Source organism: Atractosteus spatula, chromosome 6, assembly GCF_055471065.1.
Source record: "Atractosteus spatula isolate fAtrSpa1 chromosome 6, fAtrSpa1.hap1, whole genome shotgun sequence".
Taxonomy (NCBI): domain Eukaryota; kingdom Metazoa; phylum Chordata; class Actinopteri; order Semionotiformes; family Lepisosteidae; genus Atractosteus; species Atractosteus spatula.
The window spans coordinates 12,270,018-12,290,935 of NC_142711.1; positions in this window are offsets into that span (position 1 = coordinate 12,270,018).

The following is a 20,918-nucleotide window of genomic DNA, read 5'->3' on the forward strand; positions in this document are numbered from 1 at the left end:
TCAAGACGAATTCAAGTAGCTTCTATAAACTGAATTATTTGATTATTTAAAATATTTACAGAGTAAGAATCAACATGAAAATGATCAATTAACAAATATACCATGTTTTTAGAAAGATGTGTTTTGGTATTGTAGTTTTGCTAAAACCAACTCAAGGATACATTGTATCAAAATGATGAAAAAAATTGAGGCTACTATTTGATGTTTTCAAATGTATTCTTAGGCTGAAATCTGGCTACCAAAATCCAACAAAATATTTGGTTAATGTATAAAAATTATTAGAAAACTTCAGGAATTTGACTTTACACTGTAAATAATTATGTTTTGTATATATGCTTGTAGCGGTCTTTGCTATGTACTCTTACAGTTCTGGATGCATTTACATTAGTTTTGTAACAAAATATGCTGCATAATGACTTGGTTTTGTAAGAAAATGTATTGTACAATGACGTCCGCTTCTTTTAACTGTAAACTGAACTGTGGAGTTTAATATATGGAAATGTTCAACCAAAACATGCTGTTTATATTGCTGTATATATGTCATTGACATAGTCTTTGTATTTTGCCAGTCGAGATTTTTCAATATTTGAAATGCAGATCTACTGTATGACTCTCTGCCTAATGGGCAACTTCAGAGGTTTTGAGAATAAAAGGAGGATTAGAACCATTGACAAATAAGTGAATTTTTGTTTTGTATTATTTAAATGTATAATTAATCATTACACTTGGGATTTTGTGGTATCAGTTATGACAATTTTCTGGTCAAGAATGTTTTCAATTTACACCAGTCCCTTGTCTAACCTGTGTGACTTTTTAGGAATACACTGCATTTTCTTATTTCTAGATTGGATAACCAACTAAATTCTAATTCACCAAGCCTAAAACAACACAATCTACAAATTATTCATGCCATGTGCACTAATTCATGTTTAAAAAGCATTAGCAATCAAATATTAGTCAAACTGATGTATAGACCCATTATTTTCTATTTTGAATAGCATAGTTATTGTGAAAGTTACAGTACAGTATATGACAGATTACATATAATATATTAAGGTGTGTAACTTTTTTTTTTCTCTGGTTATAGAGTTGTTATTTCAAATCACATCATTTTTCTATGACTTCTCTGGCATTTCACTGTTTACAATTTAACTCCTAAAGTTGCCAGAAAGAAACATTGTTCATGGTATATTCTTTTATAATAAAAAAACATGTAATAAAATTATTATGTTATTCATTAATAGTTGAGATATTCCAGAAAGTCAAGCAAAAGTCCATAATTTACTAAACATAAAAAATGTCTCTTAAATTCTTAAAAGCTGCTGGGATCACTGTTGTGTTTGTATATACTGTAACACAAACAAACTTATTATAAAAAACAAAAATGCAGAACCTGCAATACATTAAACAATTATTCCTTCTGAAATAGAGGGTGTGCTATTCAGAATTACTTTTATTTCTTTGGGAAGAGGTTATTAATGTGTCACAAATATATATGAATTACAGTATCTGAAGGATTAAAATAAAAAAAACTAAAATATTATGTCAACTCTATGAATTTATTTTTTATTAATAACCAGTTTTTATAATTAACAATTCAATTAGCTTATACTTATATCCAAATCAACTTACATTTGTAGCTGATATAATATTTTTGTATAGTATTGCTAAATTCTCAATATTTCTTAACTGAAAAATCAAATTATACTGACACATGCAGGATGGTCTAAATAGGGTTATGCATTTGCAATATTAATGTTTATAAGTTTATATATATATTAATCTTAATAAATTCAGTATCAAAGTCTGTGTATTGCAAACAATTCAGAATTCACAATTATTTTATTTTAATTGTTGGAAATTGCTGCCATTAAGTATCTGCAGGTCTGTATTGACATTAATAAATTATGTCTATTGTAAGTACTTCTCCCTTCCACTCACAACATAGTGACTTAGTGTAAATAATAATGTCACATTTTTAGCCAGAAATTAAAATCAAGATTTCCAAAACACATACGTTTTCTGTGATACACAGTTTACTAAATTATTCAGCAACAGCATTAACTTATGCATTATCTTCGCAAAGATAGAAATTAACAAATAGGCTACAATTCTGAAAAGAAACTCAACAGTAAACAAAAGATCATCCTACCTGCCATGTTTGGTCCTTGATAGTAACTTAAAAGAGGACTGCAGCGTTATTTTTATATTTCGCTGTTAGAAAGAATTGGCAATGAAGACTGCATTTCAAACCAAAATGAAAGTAAAATGTGTACGGTAACCTGTAAAACCTCCAATTTACATCACAAAATAGACCAAATTTCCAGGTATGCGCAGCTCCATATTCTGAAATTTAGAACAAGGCACGTCTGGTGACAGGAAGCAGCCCTATCACATTGTAAACAAGTGGCGAGACCAGGGGTTTATGACAACATGGTGATTAAACAGTACTTTCACAAAGTTCACAAGTTTGTGCTTAATTCTGAATTTGTAAAAATGTGTAGTACCATCAATTAATTAGTTTTGTTACTAAGATATAATAACCAGTCTGAGAAATTGGGACTGCATGCAGAATTCCACGTGACTCTTATTGTGGCTTTAAGGTTATTAATGTTTCTGCATGTAATTTGTGTTTGAATAAATAAGTGGATATTAGCTTCATGATAAATACTTGATAAATAAAAGTCACAGTGAAAATATGGAGGGCATTTCTGGGACATTTTCACGAGTTTTCCACCTGAAAATCCATACACATTACTGTGATTAAACCCACTACCCCATAGATATTCACTGTTGCAAGAAAAGATTTCTTGTCTTGAAAATAAGATTCAGAACGAATTATGACATAAACAGATGTCATTATATGACAAGTATGATTGGGTTGGAATATGAAAAAAATGAATTGACAGACCTTTTCCCAATGTATTAGTATGTCTAAATACTTTCCTAAACTGTGCACACTTTAAGATTTTTTTATTTCAGCTCACATTCACTTTTATTTTTAAGAAGTTTTAATAATTTTACAGATATCTTAAAAATAGTTTACTTAATAACAACCTCGAATCATTCAAACTAAATGGTCTGTAATATGTCTAGAAATTGATAAATGAATTAGCAAAAATCAATTAGCATGCTTCATTTGATTTGATGTATGAGTGTTGTTAACATTATCAGTTAAAAATCAATTATGAGATTTTAAGTGTTATTTAACCGAGCTAATTTGTAATTGTATCAGAGTCTGTAACCTCTGCAGTTCCTTTCTGTCTATAACACTTCAACCTTCACATCAATTTGGAAAAACTTTATCTTTAGCGACATCTGTACATAAAACTGCCTTCCAAAACTCTACTAGAACATCTTCATACTTCCAACAAAATCCAAAGAATACAGAAGTGAGTCCCATGGCCTTGACCTGCATAGCCATCTCTGGAGCTGGTTCAATCATTAATAAAAATGATGGCTACACCAGAATGAATTCTGAGACTTACAGAAAATTTTGATCTGCTTATGTACTGCAGAAGATAATGCTTCTGTACCTATTGCGTGGTGCTTCATCATGCAGTATAACAATGACCAAAAACTTACATCCAGTGAACAAAGAGGAAAATCTTAGACTGGTCAATTCAATCTACAGATTTAATTCAATTGAGCATGCATAAAGAAAAATCCAAAACACTTCAAGAACAGCCAAGAGCTGCTAATGGCTGCTTGGTGAAGCATTTCAAATGATTCTTGTGATTTCAATGGGTCACTGACTAAATGACTTCGATATCGCAAATGGATGTGCTGCCAAACATTTTTAACTTATTTAAGCATGGTTTCCAAATGCTTACAGGCACTATAAATCACTGGACTGAACATAAAGTATGGTTTTTGTTCTAAAACAGTTCTAATATGTTGTGTTTTATATTGTATCAAAATAAACAAAACCAAAAAGATAGAAATAATACTGTATCAAGAATCTACAGTATAAGTTTTTCAGAAGAATACAAACTCTTGCAAACATCTGTGAGGTCTAATTTGGCTTTTCTTCTGGTGAAACATGGAATTGGGAGCTGTGACTAAAGGACCTGGGCTTCTATTGTCCTACACTCTTTTTTTGACTGAGTACATAGGTATCGTAAATCAGGCATTAGAAAGATGTCTCTCTCTTTGGCCATATTATCCCTAAATGAAACTGAAAAGGTCAGATTCTCCTTAACTTCCAGAACGACTAATTGCAAACATGAAAAAAGCAACTAGATACAGGTTCAGGTTTGAAGATGTCTGGTTATCAAAAAACATGTTTTTCAGTTTCTTGGGAGTATTTCTACAGTATATAAGAGATGGAGCTGAGAGAATTACGAACATTATTGCTTCCCATTTTAATCTTCACAAATGAAGCTCCAGAGTATGACAAAGCAAAGAAATTATGAGAATAATAATGTTGATGGTTGTCCATCGTATCCGATGATGACGGCTGTACTTTGTGCAGCTCATCATTTTGAAAGATTAGCTGCTTGAAGAAACCTGTGCAGGATAGCTTTTTGATGTGGGAAAGCCATTGCACTGGGGCAGTCCCACTCTCTCGACCTCAGAAGCCTGGGTCCAATGGTACAAGTAGTCATCACAACTGGAGAAATCCTTGGTTGCAGTGGATGGCCAGGACAATTTTCTATAACTTGTCATGCCCTTCGCTTTCCACGGAGAGTTGCAACAGTAAAGTGTATAGTATACTGGGGCATTAGGACCCAAACAGACCACAGAGTGAGCATCCCTTGTTGGCCCCACTAACACGACTTCCAGCAGCAACCTTAGTTTTTTCAGGAGGTCTCCCATTCAAGTACTGACCAGGATCATACCTGCTTAGCTGATATTACCCCGATATGTGCCCGAGCTAGGGTTTGGGTTAGGGTTTGAATGAGATGTAGACATTTACTGATGCCCTTGCCGTGCTTTTGGAGACAGTTGAAATGCAGGAAAAGTGTTGTTTTGTTGTTTCCTTGACGACAACTTTTGGCCCACTTTTGCGATTTTTGCTAAGCCGCGCGGCTGTCGCTCAAAAATGGTTAAAAATGCAAAGTTTTTCAAACACACTTTCTACATGCTAAACTCTTTCGTTTTTTGCATTGGAATCCAAATAAAATGATACTTTTAGCCAAACATTAGTGGGAATTGTGATGCTGACCCTGATTTGCCACAAATCGTACTTATTTCACGCAGAATTTCAGCTACACGTGACCCAACAAGATATACTGGAAATGTAAAGCAGATTCAGTGCAGATACACTGAAGGTGCTTTATAGCATTGCATTAAATGTTTCTGATGAGTTTGGAGTCATTTGGGTAACTTTTTGAACACAGGATATGAAAGCCAGGTTTTTGATTGGAGTCATAGAAGTTCCCGAGCTAGGGTTAGGGTTAGGGTTTGAATGAGAAGTAGACATTTACTGAAGCCCTTGCTGTGCTTTTGGAGGCAGTTGAAATGCAGGAAAAGTGTTGTTTTGTTGTTTCCTTGACGACAACTTTTGGCCCACTTTTGCGATTTTTGCTAAGCCGCGCGGCTGTCGCTCAAAAATGGTTAAAAATGCAAAGTTTTTCAAACACACTTTCTACATGCTAAACTCTTTCGTTTTTTGCATTGGAATCCAAATAAAATGATACTTTTAGCCAAACTTTAGTGGGAATTGTGATGCTGACCCCGATTTGCCACAAATCGTGCTTATTTCACGCAGAATTTCAGCTACAGGTGACCCAACAAGATATACTGGAAATGTAAAGCAGATTCAGTGCAGATACACTGAAGGTGCTTTATAGCATTGCATTAAATGTTTCTGATGAGTTTGGAGTCATTTGGGTAACTTTTTGAACACAGGATATGAAAGCCAAGTTTTTGATTGGAGTCATAGTTCCCGAGCTAGGGTTAGGGTTAGGGTTTGAATGAGAAGTAGACATTTACTGATGCCCTTGCTGTGTTTTTGGAGGCAGTTGAAATGCAGGAAAAGTGTTGTTTTGTTGTTTCCTTGACGACAACTTTTGGCCCACTTTTGCGATTTTTGCTAAGCCGCGCGGCTGTCGCTCAAAAATGGTTAAAAATGCAAAGTTTTTCAAACACACTTTCTACATGCTAAACTCTTTCGTTTTTTGCATTGGAATCCAAATAAAATGATACTTTTAGCCAAACTTTAGTGGGAATTGTGATGCTGACCCCGATTTGCCACAAATCGTGCTTATTTCACGCAGAATTCCAGCTGCAGGTGACCCAACAAGATATACTGGAAATGTAAAGCAGATTCAGTGCAGATACACTGAAGGTGCTTTATACAGATGCAGCCATTCAAAGTGCGCGGTACAGACACCACGGTACAGATACCGCAGGTATGATGACACGGGATACCGCGGTGCGTGATTGGTTGACCGACAGGGGCACTTGTGGTCCGTTGGTCTGTCGTAGAAAGACTTACTGTAAACGTCTTTACTGTGCCCGTTGTAGATATTGAATTTTACCACTGAAGGGAAATCTTAGTAGCTGAGCATAAAAAGAATAGGAGCATACTGTAACGCGTGTGAAGGCCATAAACGATATTAATTTTGGAACGTAAACATACAGTATATAGCTGGTCTTGGTACTTTAAGGAAAAAAATACACACCAGTATTCCATTTCTCCCTAAACATTGTAAGCTTCGAAGTCTTTAACTAACGTGATACCGGAATCAACAAGCATACTTTTAGAATTTGATTAAAAGGGAATATAATATGGAATCGCGTATCTAAAGAATTTAATAACGGTATGATTATATCCATGTACTGCGGCAGGGCTGTGTAGGGCTGTTTCGCCTGCCTGATCATGCAAGCTCTCTTGTAGCCTACTGGTCTAGGTGCATGACTACCAACTGGCAGGTTGTGTGTTCGAATCCAGCTGGTGCTGAACTTTTATTTTAACAAACATTTCTTCGAAAAAATAGGTAAGCGATATTATGGACAATCAGTTGACTTTTATATTTCAAAATATCGCAACATGATCGATATTTGCAATATTTTGAACATATCTTCCCTTCTGACAGCGGTTCCTGCTTCTATTGTGTGTGTGTGTGCAACAGTAAATTTTTATAGAGAAATGGAGGCTGGACAGTATGCGTTACAATATAAACATTTATATTGATTTAAATCGTGTTCTGATTTAAATCGCAAACGCGTGTTTAATTATGTGTTTTTATTCATAATCAGGCTAATGCATTTCTACATTTTCTGTATGAACCAGCTTAGAGGTTCATACAGAAAGACAGCTTGTGTTTAAATTGAGTGTAAGGTAATTTATGCTTCTAAAGTCATGGTCAGTATTATTGTACTGTGCTGTACTGTGTCACATTATTTTATAGCGTTTTTATTGCGTTATTAAATCCGGTGGCGCTGTGTTAGTTTCCTGACTCACATTATTTAAACTACCACATTGATCATTCATCTCTAAATAAACTTAATTTTATATAGTGTTTTAAGCGATTAGGTAATTAGATTGCTCATAAACCTAATCGCTTTTTCTACATAAACACAGCGTGATTGCTCTCTGAAAATGCTTTTCCTTTATTTTTAAAGTAGGCTCAGATTTCAACTATAGATCGTATTATTATAAACTTTCTTGGAAAAATGTATTTTATGTAAACCATGTTTGCTATTAATTCATTTAGGGCTAAAATACGTTCATTGTCTTCCAATCGAGTCGAGTTGACATTGGAAGCCTGCCACACCCGGACTGTTAAACCAACGCATTAGCACGTCAAAGCCCATTGAGCCAGTATTGGCTTTAGTATCCCCCCCTTCTCCCCTCAATTCAATTCAATTCAAGGTGTTTTATTTGCATGACAGATGGGTACAAGCAGTGTTGGGTATGTATATTGTAACGCTTACGGCAGACAGGCACTGTGTAAGAGCCGGCGCACCAGAGCAGCGCACCGAGGGAGCGTCTGCATTTCTAACTTAGTTTTTAAAATTAGTCAAGCAATATGAAGCATCTCCTTTTACTTAGTGCCTGAGCATAAAAAGAATAGGAGCATACTGCAACGCGTGTGAAGGCCATAAACGATATTAATTTTGGAACATAAACATACAGTATATGGCTGGTCTTGGTACTTTAAAGAAAAAAATACACACCAGTATTCCATTTCTCCCTAAACATTTTAAGCATCGAAGTCTTTAACTAACACGATACCGGAGTCAACAAGCATACTTTTAGAATTTGATTAAAAGGGAATATAATATGGAATCGCGTATCTCAAGAAATTAATAACGATATAATTATATTCATGTTGCAAAAGAACTGCAACGGACATAAAAACTCCCTTGCTTTTAACAGAGCGTTCCATAATTTCTAACTACGAAAATGCCAGGTGAAAGGATTTGTAAACATATTTTGTTAAAGCAAGTCAGTTTTTTCCACAACACATAAAAGACATTTTTCCAAGAAAGTTTAGCCTTTGTCACTAATGAAACCACTAAATAAAGACATAAATATAGAAATCTTAAGATTTGTTCTATTTAATGTTGGTAGCAGGATGAACTGTCAGAGTGTATATTTTGTCGCAGAGTTGCTGCAAGATGTTAACAGTGAAAAAGGTATTTAGAAATGAGTTATTTCAAGATGAAAATTTTCAGAATAATTGCAAATCTAGCAGGATAGAGAAAGCACAGAAAACTGGCAGTTAGATTGATCAGATTAGTATGAAAGGTCATTTAGCAAAGGGAATTAGAAGAGTGACAAACTAGTATACTTTAGATCTTTTTTTCTGAACCAGGGACAATCTGATCATGTTTCCCTATAACAATAATAAAAAACTTTATTTGATATATCACCATTAAAGGTGGCATCTCAAAGCAATACAGTAGATGTAAAAACAGATAAAAGGACCACAGATTACAAAGTAAATGCATATAAGAAAGACAAGCAGTTAGAGGTGCTACCAAAATTAGAAAATGAAGCAGAAACAGACACTAAGTCTTCTGAAAAGAAAGGTTCTGAGGTTAGATTTAAACTGGCCTTGGTGTGTGTGTGTTTGTGTCTGTCTGTCCTGTGATGGTCTGGCGCTATGTCCAGGGTGTATTCTGCCTTGTGTCCGTCGCTTACTGGGATAGGCTCCAAATCCTCTGTACTGGATAAAGAGATTAGAAATGGATGGAAATAAAGGCACTGTGTGGATGGAACTATACACAGTGTTAGAAACCCACTATGAAATGGCAGCATCTCACTGAGAATAAAACATTTTATACTGCTGGCTTAAGGAAACAGCCTTTCCACCTCTCTTGCAGATCAGTATCCATACCTAGTTATTTAAACAAATTGCCTCTAATTATAAACATCTTAATATGCTGGCTCTGTGGATCCGCATCAGCTATGTTTGCCCATTCCTTCAATTCATGTGCATCCAACACACAGTTCAACGCTAGCAACTACACAAAATCTAAAATATGAGCTCTACTTGCCACTTACAGTACCAACAGTACCAGCTAACTTTAGTAGTGACATTTTCATGGATCTTTTTAACAATAAAATTTACAACATCAGACTTCAGACACAATTAAACAGGCCTCAAAAAAGTCTGGTACAAACATTTTCAGCATGGAATAAACCGTTACTTTAATGGTATAAACCTTAAATGGATTCATATTCTCAATAAGATTTGGTGCTCAGTAACATGACTTAGAAAATGACAGAAGACATACGTATCATGCTTATCCTTCTATTTTTCATAATTGTAAACTCCTTAAGGCAGTTACATTTTCTCTGTTCTGACCTGGAGTTACAGAGAAATTTAAATTCTAATAAGAGATTTGTAATGAGGAAAGTCATACCAATCACTCATACAGTACCAGGATTTGCAATTACAATACAAATACTTTCTTTCTGTATGTGTTTATTTTGCAGTTTGAGTCTATGGCATTCCTTTGGGGGTCTAAACTCCAAGGCATGACTTTTTTATGTATAAACATCAGTATTTACTGCTATTAATTACTGTACGATTTATAGTTGAAATCTGAGCCTAGATATAAAGTTAGATATAAAGTTAAAATCTCGACAAAGCAATGTAGGAAATACAGAGAAAATAAATCCTTTCTGACATCTAAAATCAGTTTCGATCAAGGTCTCTAAAACGAACAAGAAAAAGAAGATTTTCGGAGGGTAATCACGCTGTGTTTATATAGAATAAGTGATTTATGAGCAATCTAATTTCTTGTTCGTTTAAAACAGTGAAATGTCAGCTGTAAAAGATCGCACCAGAAACAGCACTCTCTCTGCCTGTCATAGACGTTCAGGAAAGGCTGAATGAAGTCATGTCAAGTACAATAATTCGGAGATCAATAATAACAGTTGTAGGACAGTATATAAGGAGGATAAGGATTTTGAAGTTGACTCGAAATCTGATAGGTAACCAGTGCAAGGACTTGAAAACAGGTGTAATGCATCCCTGATAGGATTCTTGCTGTCATATTCTGAACATATTGAAGATTGCTCAGTGTGGATTTAATTTCCCCAGTGAACAGGATGTGCATTTATTAATTCTAGAAAAAAACTAGATTTCTCTAGTTCTTAGTTTCTCTAGTTCCCTTTAAAATAAACTATTATTCCACAATGCAGAGTATTACATGGCCAGTATTTACACATGATATTTGTGATTTAAAGAAATTAACACAAGCAGCTTTTGGAGATTTAAGTGTTGGCTGAGTTATTGCAGGATAAAAGACTAGAGATGTTGGCAAGAAGAAGATAGTTTGGGGAAAGCTGAGGAATACACTTATAACAAGAACACTTCCTAATGGGGTTAGGCATACTTTTGATGAAGATGATGAAGTTAACAGACTATATGTTTACATAGATACTGAAATAAGGATTGTATTTTAGATTATGTGTAGTTGCTGGCATTGAACTGTGTGTTGGATGCACATGAATTGAAGGAATGGGCAAACATAGCTGATGCGGATCCACAGAGCCAGCATATTAAGATGTTTATAATTAGAGGCAAGTTGTTTAAATAACTAGGTATGGATACTGATGTGCAAGAGAGGTGGAAAGGCTGTTTCCTTAAGCCAGCAGTATAAAATATTTTATTCTCAGTGAGATGCTGCCATTTCATAGTGGGTTTCTAACACTGTGTATAGTTCCATCCACACAGTGCCTTTACTTCCATTTCTAATCTCTTTATCCAGTACAGAGGATTTGGAGCCTATCCCAGTAAGCAACGGACACAAGGCAGAATACACCCTGGACATAGCGCCAGTCCATCACAGGACAGACAGACACAAACACACACACACCAGGGCCAGTTTTCCCATAAACCAATTAACTTACCAGTATGTTTTGGAGTGCGAGAGGGAGTCATATCACACATATGGAGAAAAACCATGTAACCCAGAGAGAACATGTAAACCCCACACACACAGGATGGCAGGAATTGAACCTAGGACCCCAGTGCTGCAAGATAGCAATGCTAACCACTTTGACACCATTATAAATGGATGGATATCTTAGTTATCTTTCTAGTTCACAGGTTTGCATGCATAATTTAATTTTGAAAGCCACTGAGACATCAGGTACTACTGTTGTATTTATGAAAAAGAAACAAAACAAAAAACATACTAACAACTGTGCCATCCTACTCCTTAGCTAATACATTTTATTATTCATAAACAGTTAACATTGTTAGCAAAATATTTTGAATTATATTTAACCCTATTTTTTCTTTAGTTTTGTATTTAACTTATTATATGATAGTCAGACTTAATGTATATTTGAACAATGAAAATATATTTTTACAAGATTTTACATTAAGCACTTAAAATTAATATGGTTAATAATAGTAAACTGTAACATGCTGTAACAAGATCGGTTAAACTGCGAAGAAAATGCTTTCAGAGAAAATGTTTCAGGTGTGAAGAACATAGATCTCCAATGCAATTTCAACCAAACCTGTTCCCACACACCCTGCCCCCACTACCATTAGAATATACACAAAGCACTCAAATCTTTCGAGCTAATGATCAGGTGACCCGAGAGAGAGCGAGAGAAACACCAAGGGGTGCGGAACCAGGGAACTATTTACATGGAAAACGGGCGATCTCCCCAGACTGTCCGCCCGTTTCACTGTTACCTGGATACCTCTTTATTTAGAACTCACAAACACTGATTTTTAGTTTAGAAGGATTCAAGTAGGGTTTTAGATGAAAGGCAGCGACCTTAATCAAGCCCAAATCACAATTGAACCCATTCAGAGCCTACATTACATTTTAGCGTTTCATTCTGAGCAGAACCCTCACACCTGAAGAAGGGGGAGGTGTTTTTCGCTGGAAATCTCGCCTGCTTCTACTTTACAACCGGAGTGCTGGCTGTGACGAATTAAACCGGTTTTACAAGTTTCAATCACAGACCATGTGACATGGGAGTCAGGAAACTCCACCGGATTTGATAACGCTATAAAAACGCTATAAAATAATGTGACTTGGCACAGAACAAGTTTACAGCACAGTACAATAATAAATGCTGACCATGACTTTAGAAGCATAAATTGCCTTACACTCAATTTAAACACAAGCTGTCTTTAGCCCTCTAAGCTGGTTCATACAGAAATGTAGAGATCCAGGCTCAGAACACACAGCTTCATTAGCGAATACATATGCAGGACAACTAGAGAAGACGTTTTACAGAGGATGGATTTTTAGAAACATCCCATCAGTGACATCACTGAAGTCAACTCCTAGGTACTGTAACTGTCGTGTGGATAGTTTCACAAGAATCAGACAAAGGTTTAAGCATCGCTTGTTCTAGATAAAACTGCATAAAAAAACAACAACCCATAATGTACTTCTTTGCGGCTCTGTTTGCCCAAATCATATATTCACAACGTGAAATCTAGAAAATAATATTACGTAACCAAAATCCGCAATATGGAAACAGAACCTGTGTAATTGTTGATAGATGATGTACTCGTAACATTTTTTCAAGACGAACTACAACATTTAAAAAATGACTTGTATGTACTTGATATCTCTAATCAATCCACGGGTCCCAGCACGAAACGAAACTAAAACGCATACCGTTTCGCGCTTCTTATTAGTTGCTCAAAAGTAATTTGACCTTATGAAATGCATAATATAAACCTAGAAACATATACGTGAGCAGTACTTAAGCACTGTAGTATCGGTGTTAAGACATACCTCTCAAATACTGTAAATCAAGTTAAAAATATCTCAAGACCGATTCTGGTCATAATGAAACCATGTTTCGTGTATGTTTTCTTTAAAGTACCGAGACCAGCCATATACTGTATGTTTATGTTCCAAAATTAATATCGTTTATGGCCTTCACACGCGTTGCAGTATGCTCCTATTCTTTTTATGCTCAGCTACTAAGATTTCCCTTCAGTGGTAAAATTAGATATGAATATTCAATACTTAAACGGGCACAGTTAAGACATTAAATATACATATACATACTGTATACAGTACAGTTTGCATACGGTAATATGTTTATGTTCCTAAATCAATCTCTTTTATGAGCATGTGAAAGGCATGGTGAATCACTGTACTTTGCATGATTGGAAACAAATGCGTGATTGCGAAATGCTGTGGTGTTACTTTTACAAAGATGGTCAATGAAAAAAAGAATGTTGACCAGGGCAATACTTTGAGTTTACACTTACAGCTTGTCCAAGGTCATTCATTATTAATACTATTAGTAATATCTTCGTTAAAGACTTTGATGGCCACAGCTCAAACATGAGAGGTTGAGCTTTATTAGCTCCACCTTGCGGAAATTCCGGATACTATTATTTTGCTTGTCGTATTATAGGAGAATTTACGGTAACTCGCGGTATTTACCGGTAGCTTGCGGTAGACTGCGTACAGCGTACCGCAAAATAATGCGGTATCACCCGCGCATTTTCAATGGCTGCATCTGTAGCATTGCATTAAATGTTTCTGATGAGTTTGGAGTCATTTGAAAAACTTTTTGAACACAGGATATGAAAGCCAGGTTTTTGATTGGAGTCATAGAAGTTCCCGAGCTAGGGTTAGGGTTAGGGTTTGAATGAGAAGTAGACATTTACTGATGCCCTTGCTGTGCTTTTGGAGGCAGTTGAAATGCAGGAAAAGTGTTGTTTTGCTGTTTCCTTGACGACAACTTTTGGCACACTTTTGCGATTTTTGCTAAGCCGCGCGGCTGTCGCTCAAAAATGGTTAAAAATGCAAAGTTTTTCAAACACACTTTCTACATGCTAAACTCTTTCGTTTTTTGTATTGGAATCCCAATAAAATGATACTTTTAGCCAAACTTTAGTGGGAATTGTGATGCTGACCCCGATTTGCCACAAATCGTGCTGATTTCACGCAGAATGCCAGCTGCAGGTGACCCAACAAGATATACTGGAAATGTAAAGCAGATTCAGTGCAGATACACTGAAGGTGCTTTATAGCATTGCATTAAATGTTTCTGATGAGTTTGGAGTCATTTGGGTAACTTTTTGAACACAGGATATGAAAGCCAGGTTTTTGATTGGAGTCATAGAAGTTCCCGAGCTAGGGTTAGGGTTAGGGTTTGAATGAGAAGTAGACATTTACTGATGCCCTTGCTGTGCTTTTGGAGGCAGTTGAAATGCAGGAAAAGTGTTGTTTTGTTGTTTCCTTGACGACAACTTTTGGCCCACTTTTGCGATTTTTGCTAAGCCGCGCGGCTGTCGCTCAAAAATGGTTAAAAATGCAAAGTTTTTCAAACACACTTTCTACATGCTAAACTCTTTCCTTTTTTGCATTGGAATCCAAAGAAAATGATACTTTTAGCCAAACTTTAGTGGGAATTGTGATGCTGACCCCGATTTGCCACAAATCGTGCTTATTTCACGCAGAATTCCAGCTGCAGGTGACCCAACAAAATATGCTGGAAATGTAAAGCAGATTCAGTGCAGATACACTGAAGGTGCTTTATAGCATTGCATTAAATGTTTCTGATGAGTTTGGAGTCATTTGGGTAACTTTTTGAACACAGGATATGAAAGACAAGTTTTTGATTGTAGTCATAGAAGTTCCCGAGCTAGGGTTAGGGTTAGGGTTTGAATGAGAAGTAGACATTTACTGATGCCCTTGCTGTGCATTTGGAGGCAGTTGAAATACAGGAAAAGTGTTGTTTTGTTGTTTCCTTGACGACAACTTTTGGCCCACTTTTGCGATTTTTGCTAAGCCGCGCGGCTGACGTTCAAAAATGGTTAAAAATGCAAAGTTTTTCAAACACACTTTCTACATGCTAAACTCTTTCGTTTTTTGCATTGGAATCCAAATAAAATGATACTTTTAGCCAAACTTTAGTGGGAATTGTGATGCTGACCCCGATTTGCCACAAATCGTGCTGATTTCACGCAGAATGCCAGCTGCAGGTGACCCAACAAGATATACTGGAAATGTAAAGCAGATTCAGTGCAGATACACTGAAGGTGCTTTATAGCATTGCATTAAATGTTTCTGATGAGTTTGGAGTCATTTGGGTAACTTTTTGAACACAGGATATGAAAGCCAGGTTTTTGATTGGAGTCATAGAAGTTCCCGAGCTAGTTTTAGGGTTAGGGTTTGAATGAGAAGTAGACATTTACTGATGCCCTTGCTGTGCTTTTGGAGGCAGTTGAAATACAGGAAAAGTGTTGTTTTGTTGTTTCCTTGACGACAACTTTTGGCCCACTTTTGCGATTTTTGCTAAGCCGCGCGGCTGTCGCTCAAAAATGGTTAAAAATGCAAAGTTTTTCAAACACACTTTCTACATGCTAAACTCTTTCCTTTTTTGCATTGGAATCCAAAGAAAATGATACTTTTAGCCAAACTTTAGTGGGAATTGTGATGCTGACCCCGATTTGCCACAAATCGTGCTTATTTCACGCAGAATTCCAGCTGCAGGTGACCCAACAAAATATACTGGAAATGTAAAGCAGATTCAGTGCAGATACACTGAAGGTGCTTTATAGCATTGCATTAAATGTTTCTGATGAGTTTGGAGTCATTTGGGTAACTTTTTGAACACAGGATATGAAAGACAAGTTTTTGATTGTAGTCATAGAAGTTCCCGAGCTAGGGTTAGGGTTAGGGTTTGAATGAGAAGTAGACATTTACTGATGCCCTTGCTGTGCTTTTGGAGGCAGTTGAAATGCAGGAAAAGTGTTGTTTTGTTGTTTCCTTGACGACAACTTTTGTCCCACTTTTGCGATTTTTGCTAAGCCGCGCGGCTGTCGCTCAAAAATGGTTAAAAATGCAAAGTTTTTCAAACACACTTTCTACGTTAAACTCTTTCGTTTTTTGCATCGGAATCCAAATAAAATGATACTTTTAGCCAAACTTTAGTGGGAATTGTGATGCTGACCCCGATTTGCCACAAATCGTGCTTATTTCACGCAGAATTCCAGCTGCAGGTGACCCAACAAAATATACTGGAAATGTAAAGCAGATTCAGTGCAGATACACTGAAGGTGCTTTATAGCATTGCATTAAATGTTTCTGATGAGTTTGGAGTCATTTGGGTAACTTTTTGAACACAGGATATGAAAGCCAGGTTTTTGATTGGAGTCATAGAAGTTCCCGAGCTAGGGTTAGGGTTAGGGTTTGAATGAGAAGTAGACATTTACTGATGCCCTTGCTGTGCTTTTGGAGGCAGTTGAAATGCAGGAAAAGTGTTGTTTTGTTGTTTCCTTGACGACAACTTTTGGCCCACTTTTGCGATTTTTGCTAAGCCGCGCGGCTGTCGCTCAAAAATGGTTAAAAATGCAAAGTTTTTCAAACACACTTTCTACATGCTAAACTCTTTCCTTTTTTGCATTGGAATCCAAAGAAAATGATACTTTTAGCCAAACTTTAGTGGGAATTGTGATGCTGACCCCGATTTGCCACAAATCGTGCTTATTTCAAGCAGAATTCCAGCTGCAGGTGACCCAACAAAATATGCTGGAAATGTAAAGCAGATTCAGTGCAGATACACTGAAGGTGCTTTATAGCATTGCATTAAATGTTTCTGATGAGTTTGGAGTCATTTGGGTAACTTTTTGAACACAGGATATGAAAGACAAGTTTTTGATTGTAGTCATAGAAGTTCCCGAGCTAGGGTTAGGGTTAGGGTTTGTATGAGAAGTAGACATTTACTGATGCCCTTGCTGTGCTTTTGGAGGCAGTTGAAATACAGGAAAAGTGTTGTTTTGTTGTTTCCTTGATGACAACTTTTGGCCCACTTTTGCGATTTTTGCTAAGCAGCGCGGCTGTCGCTCAAAAATGGTTAAAATGCAAAGTTCTTCAAACACACATTCTACATGCTAAACTCTTTCCTTTTTTGCATTGGAATCCAAAGAAATTGATACTTTTAGCCAAACTTTAGTGGGAATTGTGATGCTGACCCCGATTTGCCACAAATCGTGCTGATTTCACGCAGAATTCCAGCTGCAGGTGACCCAACAAAATATGCTGGAAATGTAAAGCAGATTCAGTGCAGATACACTGAAGGTGCTTTATAGCATTGCATTAAATGTTTCTGATGAGTTTGGAGTCATTTGGGTAACTTTTTGAACACAGGATATGAAAGCCAGGTTTTTGATTGGAGTCATAGAAGTTCCCGAGCTAGGGTTAGGGTTAGGGTTTGAATGAGAAGTAGACATTTACTGATGCCCTTGCTGTGCTTTTGGAGGCAGTTGAAATGCAGGAAAAGTGTTGTTTTGTTGTTTCCTTGACGACAACTTTTGGCCCACTTTTGCGATTTTTGCTAAGCCGCGCGGCTGTCGCTCAAAAATGGTTAAAAATGCAAAGTTTTTCAAACACACTTTCTACATGCTAAACTCTTTCCTTTTTTGCATTGGAATCCAAAGAAAATGATACTTTTAGCCAAACTTTAGTGGGAATTGTGATGCTGACCCCGATTTGCCACAAATCGTGCTTATTTCACGCAGAATTCCAGCTGCAGGTGACCCAACAAAATATGCTGGAAATGTAAAGCAGATTCAGTGCAGATACACTGAAGGTGCTTTATAGCATTGCATTAAATGTTTCTGATGAGTTTGGAGTCATTTGTGTAACTTTTTGAACACAGGATATGAAAGACAAGTTTTTGATTGTAGTCATAGAAGTTCCCGAGCTAGGGTTAGGGTTAGGGTTTGAATGAGAAGTAGACATTTACTGATGCCCTTGCTGTGCATTTGGAGGCAGTTGAAATACAGGAAAAGTGTTGTTTTGTTGTTTCCTTGACGACAACTTTTGGCCCACTTTTGCGATTTTTGCTAAGCCGCGCGGCTGACGTTCAAAAATGGTTAAAAATGCAAAGTTTTTCAAACACACTTTCTACATGCTAAACTCTTTCGTTTTTTGCATTGGAATCCAAATAAAATGATACTTTTAGCCAAACTTTAGTGGGAATTGTGATGCTGACCCCGATTTGCCACAAATCGTGCTGATTTCACGCAGAATGCCAGCTGCAGGTGACCCAACAAGATATACTGGAAATGTAAAGCAGATTCAGTGCAGATACACTGAAGGTGCTTTATAGCATTGCATTAAATGTTTCTGATGAGTTTGGAGTCATTTGGGTAACTTTTTGAACACAGGATATGAAAGCCAGGTTTTTGATTGGAGTCATAGAAGTTCCCGAGCTAGTTTTAGGGTTAGGGTTTGAATGAGAAGTAGACATTTACTGATGCCCTTGCTGTGCTTTTGGAGGCAGTTGAAATACAGGAAAAGTGTTGTTTTGTTGTTTCCTTGACGACAACTTTTGGCCCACTTTTGCGATTTTTGCTAAGCCGCGCGGCTGTCGCTCAAAAATGGTTAAAAATGCAAAGTTTTTCAAACACACTTTCTACATGCTAAACTCTTTCCTTTTTTGCATTGGAATCCAAAGAAAATGATACTTTTAGCCAAACTTTAGTGGGAATTGTGATGCTGACCCCGATTTGCCACAAATCGTGCTTATTTCACGCAGAATTCCAGCTGCAGGTGACCCAACAAAATATACTGGAAATGTAAAGCAGATTCAGTGCAGATACACTGAAGGTGCTTTATAGCATTGCATTAAATGTTTCTGATGAGTTTGGAGTCATTTGGGTAACTTTTTGAACACAGGATATGAAAGACAAGTTTTTGATTGTAGTCATAGAAGTTCCCGAGCTAGGGTTAGGGTTAGGGTTTGAATGAGAAGTAGACATTTACTGATGCCCTTGCTGTGCTTTTGGAGGCACATGAAATGCAGGAAAAGTGTTGTTTTGTTGTTTCCTTGACGACAACTTTTGTCCCACTTTTGCGATTTTTGCTAAGCCGCGCGGCTGTCGCTCAAAAATGGTTAAAAATGCAAAGTTTTTCAAACACACTTTCTACGTTAAACTCTTTCGTTTTTTGCATCGGAATCCAAATAAAATGATACTTTTAGCCAAACTTTAGTGGGAATTGTGATGCTGACCCCGATTTGCCACAAATCGTGCTGATTTCACGCAGAATGCCAGCTGCAGGTGACCCAACAAGATATACTGGAAATGTAAAGCAGATTCAGTGCAGATACACTGAAGGTGCTTTATAGCATTGCATTAAATGTTTCTGATGAGTTTGGAGTCATTTGGGTAACTTTTTGAACACAGGATATGAAAGCCAGGTTTTTGATTGGAGTCATAGAAGTTCCCGAGCTAGGGTTAGGGTTAGGGTTTGAATGAGAAGTAGACATTTACTGATGCCCTTGCTGTGCTTTTGGAGGCAGTTGAAATGCAGGAAAAGTGTTGTTTTGTTGTTTCCTTGACGACAACTTTTGGCCCACTTTTGCGATTTTTGCTAAGCCGCGCGGCTGTCGCTCAAAAATGGTTAAAAATGCAAAGTTTTTCAAACACACTTTCTACATGCTAAACTCTTTCCTTTTTTGCATTGGAATCCAAAGAAAATGATACTTTTAGCCAAACTTTAGTGGGAATTGTGATGCTGACCCCGATTTGCCACAAATCGTGCTTATTTCAAGCAGAATTCCAGCTGCAGGTGACCCAACAAAATATGCTGGAAATGTAAAGCAGATTCAGTGCAGATACACTGAAGGTGCTTTATAGCATTGCATTAATTGTTTCTGATGAGTTTGGAGTCATTTGGGTAACTTTTTGAACACAGGATATGAAAGACAAGTTTTTGATTGTAGTCATAGAAGTTCCCGAGCTAGGGTTAGGGTTAGGGTTTGTATGAGAAGTAGACATTTACTGATGCCCTTGCTGTGCTTTTGGAGGCAGTTGAAATACAGGAAAAGTGTTGTTTTGTTGTTTCCTTGATGACAACTTTTGGCCCACTTTTGCGATTTTTGCTAAGCAGCGCGGCTGTCGCTCAAAAATGGTTAAAATGCAAAGTTCTTCAAACACACATTCTACATGCTAAACTCTTTCCTTTTTTGCATTGGAATCCAAAGAAATTGATACTTTTAGCCAAACTTTAGTGGGAATTGTGATGCTGACCCCGATTTGCCACAAATCGTGCTGATTTCACGCAGAATTCCAGCTGCAGGTGACCCAACAAAATATGCTGGAAATGTAAAGCAGATTCAGTGCAGATACACTGAAGGTGCTTTATAGCATTGCATTAAATGTTTCTGATGAGTTTGGAGTCATTTGGGTAACTTTTTGAACACAGGATATGAAAGACAAGTTTTTGATTGTAGTCATAGAAGTTCCCGAGCTAGGGTTAGGGTTAGGGTTTGAATGAGAAGTAGACATTTACTGATGCCCTTGCTGTGCTTTTGGAGGCAGTTGAAATGCAGGAAAAGTGTTGTTTTGTTGTTTCCTTGACGACAACTTTTGGCCCACTTTTGCGATTTTTGCTAAGCAGCGCGGCTGTCGCTCAAAAATGGTTAAAATGCAAAGTTCTTCAAACACACTTTCTACATGCTAAACTCTTTCCTTTTTTGCATTGGAATCCAAAGAAATTGATAC